The sequence below is a fragment of the Macrobrachium nipponense genome, chromosome 21 (assembly GCF_015104395.2).
Source record: "Macrobrachium nipponense isolate FS-2020 chromosome 21, ASM1510439v2, whole genome shotgun sequence".
NCBI lineage: Eukaryota > Metazoa > Arthropoda > Malacostraca > Decapoda > Palaemonidae > Macrobrachium > Macrobrachium nipponense.
The window spans coordinates 73,746,284-73,767,559 of NC_087212.1; the positions used below are offsets into that span (position 1 = coordinate 73,746,284).

The following is a 21,276-nucleotide window of genomic DNA, read 5'->3' on the forward strand; positions in this document are numbered from 1 at the left end:
CAAGAGGAGTATCCTTCTTTTTTAATCATATTTTCTTTCTTCTACAGGCTAACAGTGAGAGATAATAGATTACAGCAGTACGTAGATGGTTGGATATATCTGTACGTATTGACGATCCTAACCTCAGCATTTTGCCTGTGACTCGTGATCATGATGACATTGGCCCTTGAGTGTTTGTACTGTTCTCCTGCTGAAAATCATATTAATTTGCCACTGTTATCCTGGAGTTTTGTCACTGGACAGCATCTATGCAGCTGCCCTGTGATTATTAACTCTACTTCTGCTGGTGACTGTGTCTTGCGGAAGTTGGCAAAGAAGTCAAGGAGGAAGAGAGCTTGTCAAATGTTGTCATCATCCTCTTCTCCTTCATCATCATCATCATCTTCAGCTTCCTCCCCTTCGACTTCTAAGGCACCCCTGCCGGGGAAGGAGAAGGTAGTCTCCCCTTACCCTAAGAAGTCTCGTTACGGGAATTCTAAGGGTCTGCCTCCTTGAACTGAGGTGGCAGTTGGGTCATCCGTTGGCTCTCCTGTTCCTTTGGGAAGAGGAACTGTCATGCTGTCCCCAGGGTCTAGCATGTCGGGAGCTGTAGAAGTGCAAATTTCGGTTCACACTTCTGTTGTTAGTCCTAGAGATTCTGCCTCTTAAGATTAGTTCCGTGTCGGTCACTCGTTCACGAGCTTCCCCGAGTGCACGCAAACCTATGGATTTGCGTGCATCCAGTCATTAATGCTGAGTCCACTCACCGTCATGACTTGGCCACAGAGCAAAAGAAAGGGGTGAGTCTCTCAGGTGACTCACACCTTGCCAGCGATCACTCTTGCAGTGACTGCTCGGTTCCCAGGGTTGATGTGACGTTTTCGTGAGACTGGTAGGAGGTCCCCCGTCTAGTCCTCCCGAGAGGTTTCAACTTGAAGGGAACTGGGATGCATCCAGCCCTCGCCAGTCAGTTGCACAATCAACTCCACCCAGGCTATGATCACGTTTGCATGACCGACTGGTCTGAGTGGCAGCGAGAGTTCTATCATGCGAGAGTTTTGTAACCATCCTTGGGAAAGTGTTTCTCCAGGCGAGAATGCTCTCTTAAGACTTGTCAAGGCCATTACCATAGGGTTAGGGCTGTCCACAACTAGCTTCTCCTGCTAGTTCTGCTAGCAAGTCGAGTGAGAGCGGCCAGTCTTCCTCACCCATTCTCTTTACTTCCTCTGGCTATACTGGGAGGGGTGAGGTGAATAGGAAGGATCCTGCAGAGTTCTCTCCGCAGGATCCAGCGTCAGGGGCCTATGTTCCTGGAAAGGTCTTAGGGTCCTACGGGACATACATCCATGTCGTTGAGGAAGGGTCTTCTGTCAGTGATGGATGATGCTGATAGCTCCCTTCTGACCACTAAGAGAGTGGTTCCCAGAACTTTTAGAACTTCTCATTGACTTTCTGAGACTGCTCCCTTAAAGAGCCAGTCATCTCAGACAGCCGCACCTCAAGCTGTATCATCACATCTGTCAAATCTAGCGCTGACCACCTTCAAACTGTCAAGAATTTGCTCAGAGCTAAAGGATTTTCAAGGGCAGTTGCAGACTCTATGGCGAGATGCTGATGTCAATCTTCTGCAGACTCTACTAGCACAAGTGGTCGATTTTCCACGCTCGGTGCCGAAGGAATAAAGTCTCAACTTCTGAGACATCGCTAACAGAAATAGTAGAATTTTTGCTATTTATGAGTACTTCTAAAGGTTTATCAATGACTATGATTAAATGGTACAGATAAATGCTCAGCTCAGTGTTCTGACATAGAAGCCTGGATCTTAAGAATAATCAAGGCATTACTGATCACACGAAGTCATTTGACACTTGCAAATCTAAGAAGTCTACTTTAGTGTCATGGAATCTCGACGTGGTTCTCAAATGGCCTTCAGGACCCAATTTTGAACCACTTAGTTCGACATCTCTAAGAAACGTGTCTAGAAAGACGTTATTCTTGATTACAATAGCAACTGCCAAGAGAATCAGTGAGATTTAAGCGATCAATAGAAGGATAGGCTTCTCGCAAGGTGGCGAGATTTGCTCTTCACTTTATTAATCCTAGCTAAGAATGAATCACCGGCGAAACACTGGCTTCGTTCTTTCAATATTAAAAATCTAAGTGATACCTTTGGGTCAGACAATGAAGAAAGAGTACTCTGTCCAGTAAGAGCTCTTAAGTTCTACTCACACAGAACTGAGAAGATCCGAGGATCCTCCAGTAATCTATGGTGTTTAGTGAAAGAGTCCGTCTTGACCTTTAACTAAGAATGCTTTCTCTTTTCTTAAGAGACGTAATAAGAGAGGCTCACTCGCAGATCAAAGAAGAGCTTCTTCCAGTTTTTTAAGTTAGAGCACATGATATCAGAGCTGTACTAGCTATTTCCTTAGCCTTCAAGCATAATTTCTCTATATCTTCTATCGTGCAAGCCACCTATTTGAGGTGCAAATCAGTGTCTGCATCATTTTGCCTAAAAGAAGTAGACTACATTCAGTGACTGCAGAACCTTAGGCCCTTTGGCAGTGGCAGGCATGGTATTGGGGTGGATGTGTAGGAAGTGTACCTTCCTTCTTTTCTCACCTTTTTAGAGGTGGTCGAGTTATAAGGGAGTCTGGGGTTACTGTGTATCTGGGTACCTCCCAGTCATAGTTTTTAATAGATAGGTATTGGTTTGTTAAAAATCAGTTTGGTGTAGTTATTGTGTTGTTTTCTGGTTATAGTGGTGATGGTACTGTGCCCTGGGCAGGAGCAAAATGTTATGCTTTATTAGTGTCTAGAGTACTTCCTTCACTTAAAGATCCCACTCTCATACTTCCACGCCTCTACAAAGTAAGATAAGCACCAACCAGAGGCAGTATCTTCCTGCAGCAGCTCTCTTACAGGTGAGGAACAACAAGCATTTTTACCAATGCTGGCAAATTTTCTATACTACTCAAAGTTAAATTACTTAATATGTATTTTGGGAATAGAATATGTCCATGTATCCCACCTCCTGTCAATGTGGGAATCAGCTACTATTTACCCTTGTAGGGAGTTAGTGCGATCACTGGACCTCATGCAGTGTACTGTAGGCATTACTTGAGGTTCTTTGCAGTGTGTCTTTTGGCCCCTAGCAGCTACCACTTTCGTTCCTTTTACTGTACGTACCTCCTTTCATATTCTCTTTCTTCATCTTACTTTCCACCCTCTCCTAACACTTGATTCATAGTGCAACTGCGAGGTTTTCCTCCTGTTATACCTTTCAAACCTTTTACTGTCAATTTCCATTTCAGCGCTGAATGACCTCATAGGTCCCAGTGCTCGGCCTTTGGCCTAAATTCCATATTCAACTCAACTCCGCTATTTACTCACTGGGTAAGTTGCATATACAAAAATGACATTTCTGGGCTCAGCCGTGTTGCTCCCGTGAAATATGTCTGCTTTAGCACTATTTCTAGTAAAATATTGCTATAATACCAGAGAACTGCTAAATTGGACATGTCAGAAGCTTCTGACTCGCTCACCTATATAAAAGGTGTCGGTATAAAACTGGGGCGAGTGTTAAACACTACCACAGCAACCCCTCCATGGGGGTTTATTTATTCCCTCCAGTGAACCTTCTCCTGAAGGTGCTGCACAAGTTGAAATCCTTCAAAGGTCAGGTGGCTCTCATAGCTCCTTACTGGCCCAAGAACAATTGGTTTCCCCTTCTCCTGGAACTAGGTCTTCGTCCTCACCCTCTCCCGGACTTGAGGCTGTCGCAACAAGTTCAAACGGTGACTGTGTTCGATTCCTCAGGTCTTCACAAAACCCTATCTTTATGGATTTCATGAAGTTTGCAGGTAGGAGGGTAGGGGACATTGATCCACAGAACATTTTGTTCTTGGAGTCAGACAAAAGAGAATCTACACTTCGCCAGTATGGTTCAGCAGTTAAACAATTGCCTACACTTCTTAGGGAATCAAATGTCAAAGTAATGACAATGAACGTGGCTATAACATTCTTCAGGACTTTATTTGAACAAGGCTTGGCAGTTGCCACAATAACAACCACTAAGTCAGCTCTGAAAAAGATTTTTCTTCTCGAGTTTGGTATAAATCTATCTGAGTCTTATTTCACCTCAATCCCAAGGGCTTGTGCATGCCTGCGGCTTATTCACAGGCCGTCGTCAGTGTCATGGTTTCTTAACGATGTTCTCAGGTTAGACTCTAAAACAGACAACTTCAAATGTGATTGCCAAACCCTTTTGCGTAAGGCACTGTTTTTATTAAGTCTGGCTTCAGGGGCCAGAACATCGCAGATGTCATCTTTATCTAGTGGCCAAGGGCATGTAGAATTCCTTTCCTCGGGTGACGTGTTGCTTTCACCAAATAAATATTTTATGGCTAAGAATGAGAACCCTTTGGTAAGGTGATCCCCATGGAAGGTTGTTCCGATTCCGCAACATCCATCTTTATGTCCTGTTAAAACTCCTAAGGACTATTTATCTAGAACATCTACCTTTTCCGAAGGCCCCCCTCCCCTCCTTTTTATTTGGGGCGGTGGTGGTACCATATCTCTAAAGGGCATTGCGCAGCAGTTTTTGTATTTTACCAAGAAAGTCAGCCCAGGGTCCTTTCCCAAAGCGCGTGGTATTCAGGCTATAACAACTTCTGTAAATTTCTTCAAATATATGAACTTTGATGATATGAAGAAGTATACTGGTTGGAAGTCGCACTGGGTTTTCCAAAGCATTACCTTAAGTCTTTGGAGGATCTTGAATATCATGCAATAGCTGTAGGGAGGTCAGTGTCTCCTGCTACAACATCAATATATGTAGTAATGTCCTTGTGTCATATGAATATTTTCCATTATGCCAGCATTATTAACATTCTACCTACCGCAGCAAATTTCTTTGTTATTTGACTTGGTGTATGGTGTTAATTTATACAATTTAATATTCTATTTCATTTCAGAGTGATGTAGCTTGGTGTTTCTCTGGTACAATATCACGGGAGCGACACGGCTGAGCCCAGAAAAGGGATTTTGACGTAGGAAAAATCTATTTCTGCGCGAGGAAGCCGTGTCGCCCAGTGAAATCCCCCCCCGGGTTTTTTCCCCCCCCTTGCAGTGCACCAAGCTTCATTGCTATCGATAAGTATGATGTCACAGACGCCTTCAACGGGGTAGCTAGGTGTGACCTATGGGTCGGCTCCCCGTATTTAGGGTCTTTTGATGAGGAAAAGGCTAATTGGAGGGGTTGCTGTGGTAGTGTTTAACACTCGCCCCAGTTTTATACCGACACCTTTTATATAGGTGAGCGAGTCAGAAGCTTCTGACATGTCCAATTTAGCAGTTCTCTGGTATTATAGCAATATTTTCCTAGAAATAGTGCTAAAGCAGACATATTTCACTGGGCGGCACGGCTTCCTTGCCCAGAAATAGATTTTTCCTAGGTCAAAATCCCTTTTTTATACATGCAACTTACCCGGCAGATATATACTTAGCTATAGACTCCGTCGTCCCGACAGAATTCAAAACTCGCGGCACACGCTACAGGTAGGTCAGGTGATCTACCATTCCCGCCGCTGAGTGGCAGAATCCCGACCATTCCCGTTTTCTGAGCCAGATTTTCTCTGTCGCTGAGGCCGGCAACAACTGTTGTTTGGTCTCTCCTGATTGGAATTCTGCTCATTTGCCAAGAATTGGTTGGACTCATTTGGTGAAGTACTCTTGTTTATTCTCGGGATTGGCATACGCTTATTTTGGACTGGATTAGGACTTGGATGTGGTTTTTTCTATTAAGATGGCTGAAGTTAAAGTAACACCTAAGTTTAGGGTTTGTGCAAGGGAAGAATGCAGAACTAGGTTGTTTAAAGCAGAGGTAGATCCTCATACACTTTGTAGTAAATGTAGAGGTTCTGAATGTGCATTTGATAGAACTTGTGCTGAATGTGAAGGGCTTACAGAGCAAGGATGGAAGGATTTAGCTTCTTATATTAAGAAAAGAGAGAAGGATAGAGCTAGGAAAGCGTCAGCTAGAAGCTCAAGTAGATCTTGTTCTTTTGAGCCTGAATTAGAAACTAACAAGCTAGATGATGTTTCTCCCATAACCTCAGCCCCTTCTCCCTGTGTTGAATCTAAGGATTCATTTTCAGAAATGGAAAAAATGAGATCCTCGATCAGGGAGCTTCAGGAGCAGCTTAGAGCTATGGAAACACAAGGTAAGAGTGTCAGTGAATACAGTGACCCCAGTGCAGTGGAGGGGGCGTCTGATCGGCTCCGCATTGCTCCTAGGCCTAGACCGCTTCCAAACTCCCAGGACCAGGGGAGGAGGAATGTCAAAAGCCGCAGGGAGGATGTGGAGCATCCCCAATGATCAGGCGTCCCTTCGGCAGATCCTGAAGTAACGACCCAGGCTGCCTTGGATAGCCGTAGAAAAGGCATCCCGGAAGAGTGTTTTTCTGCGTCGGACTCCTCCTCGTCCAGGCGTGGATGGAGCTCTGCTTCGAAGTCTCGTCCTCTGAAGAGATCGTGGGTAGCGCCGAAAGGAGACGCTTTTGATTCAAGCCCAGAGCGCTTTCCAGAGGATTTTCCTTCGACTAGTAAGAAGGCGAGAAGACCGTCTCCAGCGCCTCAAGACCCGACTAAGCTTTTCCTGCTTAATCTACAGGAACAAATATCCTCCTTGGTAGGTGCTCTACATAAGGATTCGTCTCGAAGGAAAGACTCCTCCCTTCCAGTGAAGAGATCGAAGTTTGCTTCTCCTGGTAGGAGAGAAGTTTCTCACTCTAGCAGGCGCTCGTCACCGGAGAGACACTCTCGTTCTCCCTTTAAGCGATCCTCTCCTATCTATAGGAAGAAAGTTCCCAGCGGTAGCCGCTCGCAGAGCAAACGATCAGCTACGTCTCTTAGGAGAAGTCAGGAGTCGGACTCCTCTTCTGAGGATCAGGATAGGCGTCAAGAGCCTAAGAAGCAGGAGATTTTTAGACACATAGAGTTGACAGAGCCTAGTAGGCGCCAAGAATATAACAGGCGTATAGAGCCTAACAGACGCCAGGAGTCTTGTGAGAGGCGTCAAGAGCCTACCAGGAGTCACGTCAAGCGCCAGGAGTCAAGCAGGCGCCAGGAATCAAGCAGGCGTCAGGAGTCGAGCAGGCGTCAGGAGTCGGGTAGGCGCCAGGAGTCTAGCAGACGCCAGGAGTCGAGCAGGCGTCAGGAGTCGAGTAGGCGCCAGGCTCCTTGTACGAGCTTAGGTCAGAGTAAGACCCCTTCGCACTTTATGAGTTCTTCGGAGAGTAGGAGCCCTTCACCTGGTAGGAAACAGGTTCCTGAGAGGAGATCTCGTGCGTTTACGAACTCTATTGCGCCTTGTAGTGGCAAGGATTTGTCACACGGACGACGTTCTTCTTCTTTTGACAGAAGTCCCTCGACTACTAAGAACCGCTCTTCTCCGAAAGGATCTCCTACAGCCGGAGACTTAGAAGAAGTCTCGGATGAAGAATTACCAGTGGATGTAGTAGTCTCTGATTATAAGAGATTGTCCTTGTTGTTGTTGCAGGAGTTCGGGGATAAGCTTCAACCAGCGGATCCGCCCTCTCCAGGATCTTTGTTATCAAGCACGAAGTCTCCAAAAGCATCCTCATTTGTAAAAATGCGTCCAGCCCTTAGTATGAAAAAAGCATTCAAAGGCTTTGGAGAATGGCTTAAGAATAAAAGAGAGGCGGGCAAGACTGTTTTTTCATGCCCTCCTTCAAAGTTGACGGGTAAACCTGGAAGATGGTACGATACCCAGGAACCTATGGGCTTAGGACTGCCTTCATCGGCAGACGCAGATTACGCTTCCTTAGTAGATTCTTCAAGGAGGCGCGCTCTACTATCAGCAAAAGCTACTTGGGGGATGTGTGAACTGGACCATCTACTAAAGGGACTCTTTAGGACACTCGAAGTATGATATTGTTATGATACAATAAAGTTTCATACATACTTACCTGGCAGATATATACATAGCTATCGACTCCGTCGTCCCCGACAGAAATTCAAATTTCGCGGCACTCGCTACAGGTAGGTCAGGTGATCTACCGCCCAGCTCTGGGTAGCAGGACTAGGAACTATTCCCGTTTTCTAATCAGATTCTCTCTTCCACCTGTCTCCAGCGGGGAGGCTGGGTGGGTCTTCAATTGTATATATCTGCCAGGTAAGTATGTATGAAACTTTATTGTATCATAACAATATCATTTTCATACATTCAACTTACCTGTCAGATATATACATAGCTGATTGACACCCTTTGGTGGAGGGCAAGAGACAGCTAACTAACTGACTAGACAGGTAAACAACATATGTTGTAGGTATAAATAAACCTTAGTTCCTACCTTATTAGATGGAAGACTTCGTGGCTACTGCCCAGATCTGCTTCATCTCAAGAGCCTTAGCGAGATAGTGATCTGTGGCCAAGAGTTCTTGCCGGTCTGTCGATGGGGTCTTATCCACTTACTCGGCAGAGCCTAACTGGCGTTTGTCAAGGGGTGCTAATCCGCTTATATGACAACACGCCTTCTTTAAGGAGCACACAACCGATCCCGATCACCCGATCCTAACCCGTGTTAGTTCTAAGATTGCCAAGAGTCATCCCCAAACTCTTAGCAAACAACCACAAACTCGAAACTCATACATACAAAAATAAAAAATTTTGTACCCCTCTAATAGTCAGCTGTCACTCGATTTCCAAATGAAGCGAAGTGAAGGCCGCTAGTGCGACATCTGACACTCCCATGCACAGGAAACACGAGAACACATCCGACAAGAGGGTTACGTACACAATTTAAGGATCGGTGCTCTCTCCTTTACCCAGAATCGTCTGTGCTGACACAAACGGACCTAAAGAAAAACATTTCTCATACGTTACTCACACATCTTTTAAATAATGAGATGCAAATACTGAGTTGCATCTCCAATAGGTTGCGTCCAAAATATTTTTCAGTGACATATTTCTCTGGAACGCAATTGATGTCGCGATTGCCCTTACCTCATGAGCTCTTACTCTTAATAGATTAAAAGAGTCATCTGGGCAGTTCTTATGAGCCTCGGTAATTACACTTCTAACAAAGAAGGCCAAAGCATTTTTAGACATAGGTCTCTTGGGGTCTTTTACCGAGCACCAAAGACCATGTTGTGAGCCTCCCAACCGCTTCTTCCTGTCCAGATAGAATTTCAGTGCTCTAACTGGACAAAGTGATCTTTCTATTTCTCTGCCTACTAGGCTAGTAAGTCCTTTTACCTCGAAACTCCTAGGCCAGGGATTCGAAGGGTTCTCGTTTTTGGCAAGAAAAAGAGTCTGGAATGAACAAATCGCAGAATCTTCTTTGAAACCAACTCGTGACTCAAGGGCGTGCAACTCGCTGACCCTTTTAGCCGTAGCCAGAGATAGAAGAAATATACACTTTCTAGTGATATCACGGAATGAAGCCGTATGAGGTGGTTCGAACTTTTCCGAGGATAGAAATTTCAGAACCACATCTAAGTTCCAGCTCGGAATCCTAGGCTCTACTGACTTGGACGTTTCAAAAGAGCGGATGAGGTCGTGCAAATCTTTATTATTCGTCAAGTCTAAGCCTCTGTTTCTAAAGACTGACGAAAGCATACTTCTGTATCCTTTAATTGTTGGTACAGAGAGATGTGACTTTTCCCTCAGGAAAAGAAGGAAATCCGCAATTTCGGTTACAGAGGTATTGGAAGAGGACAGCTTCTTCGACCTGCACCAGTTTCTGAAAACTTCCCACTTCGATTGGTACACTCGCCTAGTAGATGATCTGCGGGCTCTAGCAATTGCGCTTGCCGCCTTGCGAGAAAACCCTCTCGCTCTGACCAATCTTTCGATAGTCGAAAGGCAGTCAGAGCAAGAGCGGGTAGATTTTGATGGTACCTCTCGAAGTGGGGTTGTTTGAGCAGATCTATCCTGTTTGGAAGAGATCTGGGAAGTCCACTGTCCACTCCATCACCTCCGTGAACCCAAATTCGGGATGGCCAATATGGGGCTATCAGAGTCATTCTGGTTCCCTTCGAGGCCACAAACTTTCTGACTACTTCCCCCAGAATCTTGAATGGGGGAAAAAGCGTACACGTCTAGCCCTGACCAGTCCAGGAGAAAGGCGTCTATAGCATAGGCCCTTGGATCCTCTACCAGGGCGCAAAATGTGTCTATCCTTTTGGAGAGAAACGTGGCGAATAGATCTATCTGTTGGTTTCCCCCAAAGATACCAAAGGGTCTGACGACTTCCGATGGAGGGTCCATTCTGTAGGAAGGACCTGGAACCTCCTGCTTAGTCTGTCCGCTCTCACGTTCCTCTCCCCTTGCACAAATCTCGTTAGAAGGACCACATTCCTTTGATTTGCCCACATCAGCAGATCTCTTGCCAGTTCGTATAGGGCGAAAGAGTGAGTTCCTCCTTGCTTCTTGACATAAGCCAGAGCGGTCGTATTGTCGGAGTTTATCTGAATTACTTTGTCTCTGACTATCTGCTCGAAGCTCCTTAACGCGAGGTGAATCGCAAAGAGCTCCTTGCAATTTATGTGCCATGACACCTGCTCTTCCGACCAGGTGCCTGACACTTCTTCGGACCCTAGAGTCGCACCCCAACCTGTCTCCGATGCGTCTGAGAACAATGTCAGGTTTGGGTTCCGAACTTCTAAGGATACTCCTCTGTTTTCTTCCAAGGGGGTCAACCACCACCTTAACTGTTGTTTTATTTCTAATGAGATCGGAAACGTGTCCGAGAGCTGTCCTGTCTTCCAACTCCAACTGCTTCTCAGGAAGTACTGAAGCAGACGGAGATGCAGTCTTCCTAGAGGAAAGAACTGTTCAAGCGAGGAAAGGGTCCCCAGAAGGCTCAACCATTCCCTCGCTGAAGTACGCTCTTTCTCTAAGAAGTTCAATACTGTGGCACAGCCTTTCCTTACTCTCTCTTGAGAAGGAAATACTCGAAAACCCCGAGAATCCATCTGAATCCCCAGATAGACTACGTTCTGGCTGGGGACCATCTGGGATTTCTCGAGGTTCACGATTAATCCTAATGTCTTCGTCAAATCCAGGATTGTTGACAGGTCCTCCAGACACTGCTTTTGAGACCTGGCCCTTACCTTACAGACCTTACATCTTGTTCGGGTTGCCCCAGGTCCCTCAGTGTGAGGCACCTCTAATGTCTACCAGAGAGTTGCTAGTACATCTTCCGGTATATTTTGCATCTTCCAATCTTGGATGGTCTGGGATGCAGTTTAGATATTTGTCGAGCTTATTCTTAAACACATCTACGCTCACTCCTGATATATTCCTCAGATGAGCTGGCAACGCATTGAATAGACGCTGCATTATCGATGCTGGTGCGTAGTGGATTAATGTCCTGTGTGCTTTCCTTATTTTTCCTGGTATAGTTTTGGGCACTATTAATCTACCTCTGCTTGCTCTTTCTGATATTTTTAGTTCCGTGATATTTTCTGCTATTCCTTCTATCTGTTTCCATGCCTGAATTATCATGTAGCGTTCTCTTCTCCTTTCTAGACTATATAATTTTAAGAATTGTAGTCTTTCCCAGTAGTCTAGGTCCTTAACTTCTTCTATTCTAGCTGTAAAGGACCTTTGTACACTCTCTATTTGTGCAATATCCTTTTGATAGTGTGGGTACCATATCATATTGCAATATTCAAGTGGACTACGAACATATGTTTTATAAAGCATAATCATGTGTTCAGCTTTTCTTGTTTTGAAGTGCCGTAACAACATTCCCATTTTTGCTTTACATTTTGCCAACAGAGTTGCTATTTGATCATTGCATAACATGTTCCTATTCATCATCACACCAAGGTCTTTAACCGCTTCCTTATTTGTGATGGTCTCATTATTAGGTCCCTTATATGCATATAGCTTTCTTTCTCTGTCTCCATAATTTATTGATTCAAATTTATCAGAGTTAAATACCATCCTATTTACCTCTGCCCAATCATATACTTTGTTAAGGTCTCTTTGTAGAGCGTTCCTATCTTCATCACAAGTAATTTCTCTACTTATTCTTGTGTCATCTGCGAAACTACTCACTACCGAATCCTTCACATTATTGTCTATGTCTTCAATCATAATAACAAACAGTATTGCAGCTAACACCGTACCTTGCGGCACACCGGATATTACCTTGACTTCATCCGATTTCTCGTCGTTTGCAATAACTATCTGTTTTCTGTTGTGTAAAAATTCTTTTAACCATCTTCCTACTTTATCCACGATATTGTGTTTTCTAATTTTCTTCGCTAATATATTATGGTCTACTTTATCAAAAGCTTTTGCAAAGTCTAAATAAACCACATCTGTTTCATTTCCGCTTTTCATATTTTTGAATATGTTCTCACGGTGGACTAACAGTTGGGTTTGTGTACTTTTTCCGGGTACGAAACCATGTTGTCCTTTATTAAACAAATTATTTTTTATTAAATGTTTCATAATATTTTTCTTCATTACCCTTTCATACACTTTCATAATATGTGATGTTAGACTCACAGGTCTATAATTACTTGCCTCTAGTCTTGATCCACTTTTGAAAGTAGGGGTAATATATGCTAATTTGTGCTCATCATAAATCTTGCCTGTATCTACACTTTGTCTTAATAATATTGCAAGTGGCTTTGCGATAGAATGAACTACTTTCTTTAACAAAATAGCAGGAATTCCATCAGGCCCTGCAGCAGCTCCATTTTTAATTTCATTAATAGCCTGCACAATATCAGCTTCATTAATATCTATGTCAGCTAAATATTCACTATTTTCATCCCTTACTTCTATATCATTATCTTCATTATCTATTCCAGGTATAGGGAGACGTTTATCCCTTTCATGTGAAGGTATTTTGACACATTTTTCATTAAGTCTGTGAAGACTTGGGGAGCCGTAGAAAGGCCGAAACACAGGGCCCTGAACTGATAGATCCTTCCCTCGAACATGAAACGAAGGTACTTCCTCGACGAATGGTGAATCGGGACGTGGAAATATGCGTCTTGAAGATCTAGAGACGCCATCCAATCTCCTTGACGGAGAGCTGCAAGTACTGAGGCAGACGTTTCCATGCTGAACTTCTGTTGTTGTACGAATTTGTTCAGCGAACTTACATCCAGTACTGGTCTCCATCCCCCCGAGGCTTTCACTACGAGAAACAAGCGATTGTAAAACCCCGGGGAGCTTTGATCCAGTACCAGCTCTATTGCTCTTTTGTCCACATCTGCTCCACCATTTGACGAAGAGTATCCATCAGAACAGGGTCCTTGTATCTGGCTGACAGTTCCCTCGGTGACGTTGTCAAGGGGGGTCTGTCCTTGAATGGGATATAATAACCCTTCTTGATTACTGACATTGACCAAGGATCGGATCCTATGTCTTCCCATGCTCCCGCAAAGAATTGTAACCTGGCTCCTACAGGTGTCTGGAGGAAAGATTTCTCATTTTCCCTTCTTAAAGGGACGGAAGGCAGATCTTCCCCTTTTTTCAGTTGATTTCCTTCTGACGATGGATCTAGCCTGAGCGCCTCCTCGAAAGGGCTGTTGTTGTTGAGTTGGCTTAGATGCTTTCTTTTCCTCACTAGCCACCGGTCTATTCTTCCCGTTGAGGATTGCCGTCAAAGATCCTGAGTGGCTTTCTCAGTTAGCGAATGGGCAATGTCTCTCACCAACTGCGAAGGAAATAAATGCTCAGAGAGAGGCGCATACAGCAAGGCGGATCTCTGCGAAGGAGAGACGGCCTTAGTGAGAAAGGCACTATGAACCGCTCTCTTCTTTAGTATTCCCGCACCAAAGAGGGAGCACACTTCCGCCGATCCATCTTGAACCGCCTTATCTATGCATGTAAGGATGCTATGCAAGGTTTCAGGGCTTAGTTGTTCTTTTTCATGGGACTTCTTAGCAATGACCCCAAGGGACCAATCTAGGAAGTTAAATACTTCTAAGGTGTGAAAAAGTCCCTTGAGGAGATGGTCCATTTCCGAAAGACCCCATGTTGCTTTTGCTGAATTCAAGGCATGTCTCCTCGACGAGTCCACGAGACTGGAGAAGTCCGATTCAGCTGAAACAGGCAGAGACAATCCCATGTTTTCTCCCGTTTCGTACCATATGCCTCTCCTGCCCCTTAGTTTAGCGGGAGGCATGCAAAAGATCGTCCTTCCTAACTCCTTCTTAGTCTTGATCCAGGAGTCCAGCGATTGTAAGGCCCTTTTCATGGATATGGCCGGCTTCATTTTCAGGAAAGACGAAGACTTGTGTGCTTCGTACTTGAAAATAGAGAGCGAGGAGAAGGAGGAGCGGCTGGAGTTAATGCATCTCCATATTCTTCTAAGAGAAGAGCAGAAAGAACTTTGTAATTCGAGAGCCCTTCTCTGTTAGTAGCTTCGTCCTCCGAGACGTCCATCTAAATTAATAGGATCGGAAGGAGAAGGCTCCCTTCCCTCCTCTGTCTCCTCTCTCGATTTCTTCCTTTCCGAAGAAGAAGCACTTCTATAAGGAGATGGGCTAGGAGTAACACTCTCCTTACGTTTATCATTAGGAGAGTCACGTATCCACTGCTCTACGCCTGTTAGACTCCTGTCGGATGTCAAGCTCTTCACGAGGAGAATGCGCCTGGCGTTTAGCAGGAGTATCTCGCTGAGAATACTCCTGAGGCCTGGTAGGAGTAACCTGTTTGGAATACTCCTGGCGCCTGACAGTCGTTACACTCTTCGAATACTCCTGCCGTCTGGAAGGCGCATCTCGCTCCAAATACTCCTGGCGCTTGTTAGAGTATTAAGGCTCAGAATACTCTGGCGCTTGGTAGGCGCATCGCGCTTCGAATACTCCTGGCGCCTGGTAGGAGTAAAAAGTCCAGAATACTCCTGGCGCCTGGGAGGAGTATCGAGGCCAGAGTAATCAAGGCGCTTGGCAGGAGTATCTCTTCCCGAATACTCCTGACCTACGGAAGGCGCATCTAGTTTCCGAATACTCCTGATGCTTGGTAGGAGTATCGCTCATGGAATGCGCCTTTCGAATAGCAAGTATATTGCGCTTAGCGGGCGCTATACTCCTATCAGGAGTTCTCTCTTCTCCAATAGGCTCTTGTTGCTTGGATGAAGATCTGGCCTAGAACGATCTACAGTAAAGTCTGGCTCTTGGCGCCTACTTGGCGCCTGGCTCCTAGTTGGCGCCTGACGCTTGGTAGGAGTTACTTCCTCTCCCACATCTCGCCTGCCTAACGCACCGCTCCCCCCAGAGATGGCCGCTTGTGCGACAACTCCCCTGGAGGGTTCGTCGCGCCCGACAGGAGATCGGTATTTGGATCTCTTAATAGGAAGCCTGTCATCCTTTTTACGAGTAGGCTCCTTAGAAAGTACTCCTACCAAAGACGCTATTTGCTCCTGTACATTCATCAAAATTCTCCTGGTCGAAGGCTCATTCGAATCAGGAGAAGGAGATCTGGAAGGCGCTCGAGAGTCTTTTCCCTTCCAAGGATCTAAATCCTTTCTAGCTTTCTTGATTACCGAAGGCGCCTCCTCTTCAGAGAAGCGCTCGGGCTAGAATTAAGCTCAGGTTCTTTCCAGTTCCTTTTTAGCGGACGTGAAAGCTTCGATTCCTTCCATCCTCTTCTCGGAGAAGGCGAACTAGAAGATGAAAAGCACTCACGAAGGACGCGTTTTCTATAGCTGTCCCTGGCAGACTGAGATGTATACGATTCTGCCGAAGGGACGCCTGATCGTTGGGGATTCCCCACGACCCCCGTAAGGCTTTCGACTTTCCTTCTCCTCTGGGCCAGGGAGCTTGGAAGAGGTCTAGGCCTGGGAGCGTCGCAGGGACGACCAGACGCCCCCTCCACTACACTGGGGACACTAACATCACTTGAGAAACCACATTCACTTCTCTTACCTTCTAATGCTTCCATTTTCTCTTGCATTTTTTGAAGGGAAGCTCTGAGTTCCGCTATTTCTGAGGCGGAATCAGAGGATAAACTTGTGAACGGGCTGAAACAGAATGGGCATAATTACGAGAAGAAGAAGAAGCACTACGAACTACTAGACATTTTCCGCGGTTTTGTAAGCCGCCTTCCTCTCTCTATCCTTCTCTAACTTCTTCAAGTAAGAAGTCAGATTCTTCCATTCTTGCGTCACTCAATCTCTCACACTCGTTACACGTTTTCTCAAAGTTGAGCATTCAACCTTTCTACAACCACTACATGTAGTGTGAGGATCTACCAAAGCTTTCGGAATCCTCACCTTACAGCCCTCATTCACACACACTCTGAAGCTAACACTAGAATCAGACATATTCACGAAAATCCAAAGCGAAGTCCAAAAACCAGTCCACGATAGCGAATGCCAAACAACGATCCAAGTACGTCACCAAAAATCAGTCGAAAGATGATCAAAAGCGTTGTGAAAAAAGAATTCCAGTCAGGAGGAAGTAACAACAATGTTGATACTACCGGCGACAGAGATTAGAAAACGGGAATAGTTCCCAGTCCTGCTACCCAGAGCAGGGCGGTAGATCACCTGACCTACCTGTAGCGAGTGCCGCGAAATTTGAATTTCTGTCGGGGACGACGGAGTCGATAGCTATGTATATATCTGACAGGTAAGTTGAATGTATGAAAATTCAATTTTATGGACTGGGCTTTGGGAGCCCTTGCGAAGAGAGCCCAAGATCCCGAATTTGTCACTATGGACGAATTATCGAGTGTATTATCTTGTCTGGACAGAGCGGATGGTGGCTCGGTGGCAAGTGGCTGCTCTTTTTGGATCGGGAGTTTTGAAAAAGAGAGCAGTGTACGGTTCTTTCCTGTCCAAGTCAGTATCTCCTCTACAGAGGTCGGCCTTGCTATATTCGCCACTTTCTAACCACCTTTTCCCACAGGACACGGTGAGGGATGTAGCAAAATCATTAGCTGGAAAAGCTACACAGGATCTACTGACACAGTCAGCAAAGAGGTTCAAGCCTGCTGTTCCTTTTCAAAAGAAAGATAAAGCACCTCTTCAGCAGCCCTTTCGAGGAGCCTCTTCCTCCTCAAGAACCCCTTTTAGAGGTAGAAGACCGGATACCAGAGGAAGACCTTCCAGGAGACCCGCAGGGAAGGCAAAATGAAGAAGAAGTCCTCCAGATAGCGGTAGGCGCCAGACTGTCGAACTTTGCCAGAGTCTGGGCGAAGAGAGGGGGCGGACACTGGACCCTCTCTATCCTCGAGAGAGGATACCTCATCCCCTTCAGGGAATATCCTCCCTTAAACAAGAACTCCAAGGGAGTTAACAGCGAGATACAAAGATCCTGTCAAGAGTCAAGCTCTCCTGCAAGCAGTAGAACTTATGTTGCAAGAAAAGGGCAATAGAACCGGTTCAAGATCTCCATTCACCAGGTTTCTACAACCGTCTATTCCTGGTACCAAAAGCCTCGGGCGGGTGGAGGCCGGTTTTGGACGTAAGTGCGCTGAACGTCTTTGTGATAAAGAAGAAGTTCTCGATGGAGACCTCTTCCTCTGTACCTTTGCTGCTCTTCGTCCAGGGGACTGGATGGTATCCCTGGACCTTCAAGATGCATATTTCCATGTGCCAATTCATCCGGCATCAAGGAAATACCTAAGATTCATGTCACAGGGAAGAGTGTTTCAATTTCGAGCGCTTTGCTTCGGACTATCGACGGCCCCGCAAGTCTTCACGGGGATCCTAAGGAATGTGGCGCATTGGCTACATTTAGAAGGGATCAGAATCTCGATGTATTTGGACGACTGGCTAATACGAGCAAAGTCGAAGGAACAGTGTCTGGAGGACCTTTCGGTAACATTAAAGATGACGCAGTCATTGGGACTCCTAGTCAACCTCGAGAAGTCCCAGCTGGATCCCCAGCAGAACATAGTTTATCTGGGGATTCGGATGGATTCTCGGGGTTTTCTAGCGTCTCCATCAACAGAGAGAATAGAGCGCTGCCTTACAAAGGTGTCAGTATTTCTAGGGAAAGAGCATTGCTCCGCGAGGGAGTGGATGAGTTTGCTGGGAACCATTTCCTCGTTGGAGCAGTTCGTTTCCTTAGGGAGACTGCACCTAAGACCCCTTCAGTATTATCTGAAGGAGAACTGGGATCAAAGTTCCCAGGACCTCGAAGAATCATTCAGGATAACGGACAAGGTCAAACAAGATCTTTGGTGGTGGTTAGACCCGAAGAAACTCGGTCAAGGAATATCCTTGCACATAAAGAGCCCTCTCCGAGCGTTGTTTGCAGACGCATCGGACGTGGGGTGGGGAGCAACGTTGGATTCGCAAGAAGTGTCGGGAACCTGGGAAGGAGCTCAGGTGTCCTGGCACATAAACAAAAAGGAACTGAAAGCCATTCACCTAGCTCTCTTGCACTTTCAAAAACAGATCTCAGGATCGATCATTCAGGTCAATTCCAACAACACGACAGCCCTAGCATATATCAGGAAGCAAGAACTCATTCATTCTCCCTTTACAGACAGCGAGGGAGTTGTTGCTTTGGGCGCAAGAGAAACAGATCTCTCTTCTAACGAGTTTTATTCAGGGAGAGAGAAATGTTCGAGCGGATCTGCTAAGCAGAAGAAACCAAGTGCTCCCCACCGAATGGACTCTCAACCCTCAAGTGTGCGATCAGTTATGGGGGTTATGGGGAAGGCCGAACTTAGACTTGTTCGCAACCAACTGGAACAAGAGGTTGGAGAATTATTGCTCCCCCATCGCAGATCCAAGAGCAATAGCGATAGACGGCCTCCTCATGGATTGGAAGGGAATAGACGGGTACGCTTTTCCCCCCTTCAAACTGGTAGGGGAAGTAATAAGAAAGTTTGCCTCCTCAGAGGGAACGAAATTGACTTTGATCGCCCCCTTTTGGCCAGCCCTAGATTGGGTGACAGAGTTGCTGGAGTGGATAGTGGATCTTCCCAGATCGCTCCCACTAAGGAGCGATCTTCTCAAACAACCCCACTTCGACAGGTATCACAAAACCTCCCCGCTCTAAGTCTGACTGCCTTCAGACTATCGAAGGACTCGTTAGAGCGAGGGGGTTTTCTCGCGAAGCTTCAAAAGCAATCGCAAGAGCCAGGAGACCATCCCACATTACGGGTGTACCAGTCGAAAGTTGGGAGGTTTCTTGTTTAGAATATGGTTGTCAGGACGCATGAGGTATCCTCTTCCAGTACCTCTATAACCGACATTGCAAATTTTCTTCTTTACCTTAGAAGAAAGTGTGGCCTAGCTGTATCTACGATCAAAGGGGTATAGAAGTATGCTGGCCTCGGTTTTTAGGCATAGGGGTCTGGATGTGTCGAACAATAAGGATCTACATGACCTTATTAGGTCTTTCGAGACCTCAAAAAGTCAGAATAATAAAAATCCCAGTTGGAACTTGGATATAGTGCTTCATTATCTGATGTCTGAAAGATTCGTACCTTCCAATAATTCTTCTTTTAGAGATTTGACAAGGAAATCTCTATTCCTGTTCGCCTTAGCCACGGCAAAAAGGGTGAGTGAACTTCAAGCGTTAGAGGGCAGAGTGGGTTTTAAGAAGGAGGCTGCAATTTGCTCTTTTAAGCCTCTCTTCTTAGCCAAGAACGAAAACCCATCAAAACCGTGGCCTAGAAGCTTCGAAGTGAAGGCACTCTCTTCTCTTACGGGGGAAGAACAGGAGAAGACCCTTTGTCCAGTAAGAGCGCTAAAATTTTATTTATAAAGAAAGTCTCTTTTAGGAGGTACGCAGGAAAGTCTGTGGTGTTCGGTCAAGGATCCTACAAGGCCAATATCAAAAAACGCCCTTACGTTTTTCATTAAAGACAGTATTAAGGAAGCGCATCTTAAATGTGGTGAAGAACAATTTAAACTCCTCAGGGTAAAAGCACACGAAGTGAGGGCCATAGCAACCTCAATGGCTTTTCATAAAACGTAGTCCTTCAAAATCTAATTGAATCCACGTATTGGAAGTGTAACTCAGTGTTCGCCTCTCATTATCTAAGGGATGTGAGAGTTACTTATGAGAAGTGCTTTTCACTGGGAGCGTATGTTTCCGCGGATTTAGTGCTGGGAGGAGGAGCTGAGGTTAATCCTATTTAGTTTAGGTTATGTAATTTTAACATTATGGTGTTTGGTTTTTATGGTTGACTGAAAGAGGGTATAGGAATAACCCCTTTCAGTTCTTAGATTTAACATGGTTAGGAAGGTCAGGTGGTCGGGATTAACTTTTGGTCTCCTCGTTGTGCATTATGTAAAGCCTAAAGCTCTGTCATGTAAGAGGGCTAGCCCCCATTGATAAGATACAGGTCAGGCTCTGCCATGTAAGCGGGTAAGCCCCATTGGTACGATCCATGCAGGTTCTGTCGCGTAAGCGGGCTAGCCCCCATTGACATGATCCAGAAGGGCTGTTCGGTCATAGGTTGTTTACCTCACTGAAGCTCTTGAGGCATGCAGACTAAATGACAGTAATCATGAAGTCTTCTGCCCAAACAGGTAAGAACCAAGGATTGATATCCTACAACAATTGTTGTTTCCCGTTATTAAAATTTTTTTTTATATATATAGCTGTCTCTCACCCTCCACCAAGGGTGTCAATCAGCTAAGTATATATCTGCCGGGTAAGTTGCATGTATAAAAATGATATTGTTAAGATACAATGAAGTTTTATACATACTTACCTGGCAGATATATACGATTAAGGGCCCACCCAGCCTCCCCTCAGGAGACAGGTGTAAGAGAAAATCTGGCTCAGAAAACGGGAATGGTCGGGATTCCGCCACTCAGCGGCGGGAATGGTAGATCACCTGACCTACCTGTAGCGTGTGCCGCGAGTTTTGAATTCTGTCGGGACGACGGAGTCTATAGCTAAGTATATATCTGCCAGGTAAGTATGTATAAAACTTCATTGTATCTTAACAATATCATTTTTATAATAAAATTACCTTTGTGTATATACTTAGCCATTAATTGAAGATTAGAGGCCCCCCCGCCTCCCCTCGCAGGACATAGGGCATAAACGAATTGTCGGATCTTTGCCAAGTTGTTCCTTTTCCTCGATAGTGGGCGGGGCTATTCCTACACCAAAACAAAGTCGCTACCACGAATTTCAAATCTTAGCAGCCGTTTAGTTAGAAACTATAGCTATTTAGTATTTACTGGGTAAGTACTATATACAAAAAATTATTTTATTATAAAAATTTCGTGCTTTAGTTGGGAAAGGAATCATACTTAATTATAGTAAAAAGGCAGCAGAGGAAAGAAATCGAAAGGCTGATTACTCTGATTCTTATGTTGTTTC

The 21,276-nt window shown here is 45.3% G+C and overlaps 1 protein-coding gene across 2 annotated transcripts in view; it reads left to right on the forward strand.

Moving 5' to 3' along the window:
* LOC135198171 (transforming growth factor-beta receptor-associated protein 1-like) overlaps positions 1-21,276 on the forward strand; it is a gene marked incomplete in the record, with an annotated part of 193,866 nt that overhangs the window by 13,703 nt on the left and 158,887 nt on the right.